Below are 7,526 nucleotides of genomic sequence, written 5' to 3'. Positions count from 1 at the left end.
TTTGTCCCTTGCTGGCAGCACACTCGTTGCATCTAGTGCAGAAGTCTTCCACGTTCAATCGGCACCCTGCCCATTAGGACCTCTCTCGGAACTTTTCCAAGGTCTTCTTGATTCCAAGGTGCCCTCACGAAGCTCCACCATGAATTTCTTTCAGGACTTCCGCTGCTATTCTGCGTGGGACAACCAACTGCTCCCGGAGAGACTTCCCATCGCCGCTTTCCCAGACGCGCTTTAGCAATCCATCCCCGGTCAACAGCCAGTCCCATTGCGAGCAGTACGACTTAGTTTTGGAGGTGGGGTCACTGACGTTTATCCATCCAGACCTCGGTACGTGGGCGATCTTCTACTCGGCCAGCAGTCCGACGTCCTTGTCATCCCTCTGCGCTTCGCGATTCCAACTTCCCTCGAAGTACATAACGAATTCCCGCGTCACTGGTAGGGAATGGTCCGGCCACATCAATTGCCACTCTCTCGAGGGGCGCGCCCACGTTGTAAGTCTTCATTCCCAGGAAATGTCGTGTTCACCTTCTCTCTTGGAGCAAAACTTGCAGTCTTCGGGACAAGGCCTTCGAGACAGAGCGTCGGCGTTGGAATGTAGGTGACCATTGCGGTGTTCGATCACATAGTTGAACTGCTGCAGTCTTTCCAGCCATCGTGCGAGCTGTCCTTCTGCGTTCTTGCAATTCAGAAGCCATCTGCGTGATGCACGGTCAGTTCTGATGAGGAATTATTGGCCATATAGGTACTTACGGAAATGTTCGATTGTCTTCACAATGGCCAGCAACTCCTTCCGGGTGACGCAGTAATTCTTTCCGGTTTGGAGAGGGCCTTACTGAAGTATGCTACTACCCGCTCTTCGTTGTCCACGGCCTGATACAGGACGCCCTCAATACCAAATACGTAGGAACCCGTGTCGAGCACAAATTTCACCACAGCTCTGGGATATACTACTAACGGCGGTGTACATAGTGCATACTTCAGGTGGTCAAAAGCTTTTTGGCATTCCTCTGTCCAGGTGAACCGTTGGTCATTATCCGTTAGAGGATGCAACGGCTTGGCAATGTTGGCAAATCCCCTGATGAATCGACGGTAGTAAGCGCAGAGGTCCAGGAAGCTTCGAAGCTGAGATTTGTCCTTATGTACTGGCCAATCCCTCACCATCATGATTTTCTCAGGATCCGTTCGGACTCCTTCCTCCGAGACGATATGGCCGAGGTGCTTCCTTCCTGAAGAGCTGGCATTTCTTCTGACTCATCTTTAGCCGGGCTGCTCTCGATTTTCCCAGAATATCCCTCAAGTTCTTCAGATGCTCGTCGAAGGTGATTCCAAGAACGATGACGTTATCCAGGTAAATCAGGCACGTCTTCCAGTGCAACCCTTTCAGCACAGTCTCCATCATCCTCCCAAACGTTGCCGTGGCGTTGCGCAATCCGAATGGCATTACCTATTCTAACTTCTGACACCATTTGTTACAAATAAAACTTAGCCTGTTTCATTACTCTAATTTATTTTTGGATGGCCTAATAAATGCACACACACACACACACACACACACACACACACACACACACACACAATTCTAATCAGCTATGAATGGCCACACTTAATAATTACTGTTTATTTACAAATTGCTCTTCCTTATGGCGCAACAGGCGGTCCAACCCGTTACTCTACCTAGGGACTGGGAACACTTAATCCTTACTTTCACTTCCCCAATATTCTTCATTAATATTCTGATCTAATTATATTTTCATCCTTAGTAATGGCATTGCATGAAGCCATGTTTGAATACTACCTGTCAAGCCAGTGAGTATATACTTCCTCTGATCATGAAAGAATATTATTCTGTGCTACTTACTCTTTGATTCTCTGACCTTCCCCAGCTTCTTAATACACTCAACAGATAGCAGAACTTTCCTAATAACTTACATGGATGTACGTACAGACGAGAAGGTATCAAGTCAACTAGCCTTCTGTATGACCATTAACAAAGCGCAGGGAAAACCTGTTATAAAAAGTGGGCAGTCTACTTACCCGAACAAGTATTCAGCCACGGACAATTGTATGTTGCACTATCTCGGGTAAGATCGTTTGAAAATGTTGAGATCCAAATACGCCCGAATGGTTGAAGCTCAGTGAATACTGTATGGAAGTGTTCTAAACTACATAACGAATGAATCACTTATTATGTACCGGTATTAAATGTTCATAAAACTATTGTAACGGGAGGAAAAACAACATGACTGCGACAGGCTTATCAAGATGAGTTATTTGACCTATTTATAACGAATGCGCTAAGCAGCGCGCGTCCACTAGTAATTTTTTTTTCGAATTGAGCCTTTATAGACTGCGTGTTAACAACCAGGCTCATTCTCAGTGTCTGTGTCTTGTTCGTCTGCCGGCTTTGACATCCTGCCAGTATCTCTTGAGCTCAACAATGAGCGCTTTCTTCCTCTCGTATGGTAAAGGGGTTCTATTATTATTATTATTATTATTATTATTATTATTATTATTATTATTATTATTATTATTATTATACCGGCGCCTTAATATAAACCTCTATCAACCAAAATGTGAAATTGTTACTACATAAAGTTGAGACTTTAATCAGATGTCACTACTGAAACATTAAGTAATTGTGTTATTGTGAATTTTCCTAAACTGATTGGATTTCTATTCGTTTTGTTTTTGCTGTACATCAAGAAGTTTGGACGTTTTTCCACAGATGTCACTACCAAAAATCTATAGTAATGCACTCTGGTGCAAGGTAAAGGAAGTTGTTATTGAAAGAAATTTTGTGTTTATAGGTTTTCTCAACTTTCATTTGTTTTCTTTATGTAATTCTAGGTTTGCAACACTTCAGTCTCATTCCGCCAGTTTTGAATCTGGCCAGTGAACATTTTCTGTAATTAATTTTCAGCCTATCACAGGCTTCTTGTACGGTTTTGAGTGTAACTTTTGGGTTCAGCCAATAAAAACGAGAGGGTGTGTCCGGATTAGCCCAGAATCCTCTCGAACCTTCCCTGAGGGCATATAAGTTGTGGCTTTTTAAGTGTCCTTGTCTCTTGATCGTCGTCTTTCTGAGCGTGTGTGTTAAGGCAGGAGGTGGGACGCCTCATTCTTCGGCAGACAGTACATCAGCCAGGTAACGGCCACCTAAATTCTCTTTTCTGTAGCTACCTCCGCAGACTTATCCGAGGGGAAGGTCCGAATTTTTAACTATGTAACAAAACTTGTCTAAAATGTAAATTTTCTTTCGGCTAATGTAAAACTTCATAAAGTCTTTAACTGTAAATCGAGGATAGAGAGTGAGTTACCCTCTCGCGCTCCCCTTCATCTTGGTTTGAGGTGACTACGATTTCGTAACTGTTTTCTTACTGTAATGTATTAAATTTATTTCCATGCGAGTCACCTCAGTAGCTTGGGACTAGCTCCTGTTAGGGTTTTAATATTTCATTATCTTGGAGCGCAAGTGTACGCCTCCATTCGGTTTTTGTGTACGGGCCAGTCATTTAACCTGTTCTCTTTCCGCAAAGGCCCAGTAGGTTGGGTACTAGATACCCCTGTGTAAAACTATTTCCATTTGTAAATCGTGCCTTGTGAGGCCACAGAGTGTAAAATTTTGATGTAATGTTGCCTTGAGTGGGCTGTAAGAAATAGAGAGCATGTAAGCTCTTTTCAAAGTATTGTAATAGTAGCCTCTGGAAGGCTAAATATTGTAACTTCTGGAGCAAGTGCTCTTAAAACGGGATATTTTCGTCCCTATCTAACCATAGAGAGTTCGTAAAATTTTGTAAACTGGATCCGGTATCTAAGAATTTGTAAACTAATGGTTTGAAGCCCCAAAGCTGTAAAAATTCACTAATCTGGGTTTTTTCCAAGTCTTATTTCAAGATTTCTAATATTTCTTGTCATGTTGTTATATGCACTCAGTGGAAATTTGTTAAGTTTGATATTCCAAAAGAAATATAACCTTTCAAAGATTTAATTCAATTCTTGATATTGTAGTTAGACCCATTCAAGCCCGCACCTTCTTTCACCTCTCTGCGTTCCACAGATACCCCGGAGCAATTATTATTATAATATTATTATTATTATTATTATTATTATTATTATTATTATTATTATTATTATTATTATTCTGGTCCCTTGACTGAATGGCCAGCGTTGAGGCGTTCGGTGCTGAGGGTCCTGGGTTCGATTCCCGGCCGGATCGGGGATTTGAATCGCGTCTGGTTAATTTATCTGTTTCGAGGACTGAGTGTTTGTCCAGACACATTCCTATTCACCACACTACCAACCACTACGGGAACTCGTAATAGTGAATACATCCCTCCAAATATTATTGGCGTCAGAAAGGGCATTCAGCCGTAAAAAGGGCCAAGTTCACTTGTACGAAACAGTTCGTACTCCCTAGCCCATCAAGATGTGGGAAAAGCGGTAGATGAAAAAGAAGATTGTCGTAATAATTTATATCGTATTTGGTGAGCATACGCAAGTGCTTGCAAATGTTAGTGGTTTCTCAGTTTAGAAATTCTGGCACTGGTTATCAGCTTCTGGAATATTCTAATGAAAGATACATATTTTTTGTCGCCTATTAAGATATTTATGCAGTTTTCTTGGAAAAATTTCAACAGTGTTTTGTCTGCCTGCATGCATCGGTAAATGGTAAAGATTTCTTGCCGTAACCTTCACCTTCGGTAGGAGAAGGGATAGTCGGATCAATATCCGGTCTACTGTCAGCCGACAGGCAAGGACAAGTATTATTAATGAGCAGTTCGTGTAGTTAGCAACTGTTGTTGATTGAGAGGGAGGTGGTGGTGATTATTGTTTTAAGAGGAGGTACAAGTAGGCAACCATTCTCTATATAAAGCACTAATCAGACAGAAAAAAACGGAAGGCATCTGACACTTCGAAAACTGAAGATATCGGCCAAAGCTAGACAAGGGCCACGAGGATGGTTGCCTAAATGTACTTCCTCTTAAAACAATAATCACCACCACCACCACCACCACCACCACGAAGGGCGTGAAATTTTTTTTTTTTGCTAGGGGCTTTACGTCGCACCGACACAGATAGGTCTTATGGCGACGATAGGATAGGAAAGGCCTAGGAGTTGTAAGGAAGCGGCCGTGGCCTTAATTAAGGTACAGCCCCAGCATTTGCCTGGTGTGAAAATGGGAAACCACGGAAAACCATTTTCAGGGCTGCCGATAGTGGGATTCGAACCTACTATCTCCCGGATGCAAGCTCACAGCCGCGCGCCTCTACGCGCACGACCAACTCGCCCGGTGGGCGTGAAAATGAAAGACTCCCTACTAGGCCTCGAGTGCTCTCGTACCGCCGGGGTCGGAAAAGAACAAGAGACAGACCACTACCACTATCACAATCATATTCTTGGATACGATGGACGGACGTTTCTGAATGATTGAGCATTCCATGCGATTTCCGGACGATATCTAGAACATACTTCACGTTCATTGATTTACAGATTCCAGCTATCGTATTTGAATTCTAGAAGGGAAGCTTAGCTCTGCGCAAGTGAAATGGACTGTAAAACCTGAAAGTAACCAATCAGAAACTGTTAATTTTAATTTTCTTTATGTTGTATACCGTAATTCATTCATTCATTCATTTTTATTTATTTCTTTTGTCATTTCCTTCAGTGAATCGGATTTCTTGCACCTAATTTTTTTCATTGTGACCATGGAAAATAGTGTTACATAGCGTTGTGGTGATAATGGTGATGGATGGTTTAATAGGAAGTACAGCTGGGCAACCATCTTCTCTTAACACTACACAAGGGACAATAGAAAGGCGTCGAACACTTCGAAAAATGAAGGTATCGGCAAAAGAAAGGGAAGGGCCTGAAGGGCAAGAAAATGAAAAATTCTCTAGGCCTCGCAAACCTAACACCGTAGGAGTCGGAAAAGAACAAGACATCATCACCACAACCTATGTAACACTATTTTCCATGATCGCAATGAAGAATTTAGGGGCAAGAAATCCGATTCACTGAAGGAATGTATGTTGGGTATTCAGCCCGAAGGCTGGTTTGATCCTCCACAGTTCCACCAAAGGCTATCATAAACAGCCTAGGCGTTACTGAAGAGGCATACTAGGGAAATGAGGAGTGAGCTAGTTTCCCGTTGCTTTCCTCACCGGGCCAGAAGTTGTTGCATACCAGTCTGCCAAGCCCACTGAAATGCATGCACCAACCGACATTATGGGCGATATCTTCACACCAATAATAACAGGGACTGGCTGCATAAGGAATGGTATTACTAGCATCGCTCATACCTCGGTCACTTTCATATTGTCAAAGCCAAGGATGAGACTGAGACAGATCTATGAAAGTAACAAATTGCTCTAGCCCATACCAGAAGACATAGCGCACTCTAAACACTACATCTTGCCACCAAGGGCTCAACTGAAGGAAAAGACAAAATAAATAAATAAAAATGAATGGATGAATGAATTACGGTATACAAAATAAAGAAAATTAAAATTAACGTTTTTTTGAATTGTTCGACATCAAATATTATTTTTGCTAGCTGCTTTACGTCGCACCGACACAGGTAGGTCTTATGGCGACGATGGGATAGGAAAGGGCTAGAAGTGGGAAGGAAGCGGCCGTGGCCTTAATTATGGAATAGCCCCAGCATTTGCCTGTTGTGAAAATGGGAAACCACGGAACACCATCTTCAGGGCCGCCGACAGTGGGGTTCGAACCTACTATCTCCCGGATGCAAGCTCACAGCTGCGCGCCCCTAACCACACGGCCAACTCGCCCGGTCATCACATATTAATACTCATCTTTAATGTGTGTCTTGAAGTTACAAAAATTGCAATAAAAAGTAAACAATTTTTAGGTACATACAGTATGACACTTCGCTGAACTGGCAACTACGCAACATGGCTCGGGTTTTTCACTAGAGGATTAACAATCAACCCAACCTCTTGCTTCACGATAACATTTCAACCTAATATCAGTCCTTTAATAATAATAATAATAATAATAATAATAATAATAATAATAATAATAATAATAATAATAATCTCGTTTATGGTCATTAGGCGGTCTAGAAAGCCAAGAATAACGGCCGAGAGGATTCGTTGAGCTAACCACACGACACCTTGTAATCTGCAGGTTTTCGGGATGAGCAGCGGTCGCTTTGTAGGCCAAGGCCCTTCAAGGCTGTAGTGCCCTGGGGTTAGGTTTTAGGGCCATTCGAGACCAAGTCAAGAAATTGTAAGGCATTTCTGGAAGCCTTTCTTTTTTGAAGCCCAAAAACGTTGCATTCTTTCTCTAGCCGACTGTCTTCACTCTTCTGTCCAGGCGCTGTTCTGCTTTTGCTCGTCGTGGAAGCCTTTGAAGTTGTTGATCACTGATCGGTTAGAGATGTCCTCCTGATTTAGTCCCTTACTTCTTTGAACAATTTATCCAAGACGTTAGGTCTACTGTCCAACAAATTAAACATCTGCTTTACCGGCTTTACGTCCAACTAACTACCTTTTTACGGTTT

The sequence above is a fragment of the Anabrus simplex genome, chromosome 1 (assembly GCF_040414725.1).
Source record: "Anabrus simplex isolate iqAnaSimp1 chromosome 1, ASM4041472v1, whole genome shotgun sequence".
Classification (NCBI taxonomy): Eukaryota; Metazoa; Arthropoda; class Insecta; order Orthoptera; family Tettigoniidae; genus Anabrus; species Anabrus simplex.
The sequence above is the reverse complement of the archived record's forward strand: the minus strand, read 5'-3'. Positions refer to the sequence as shown.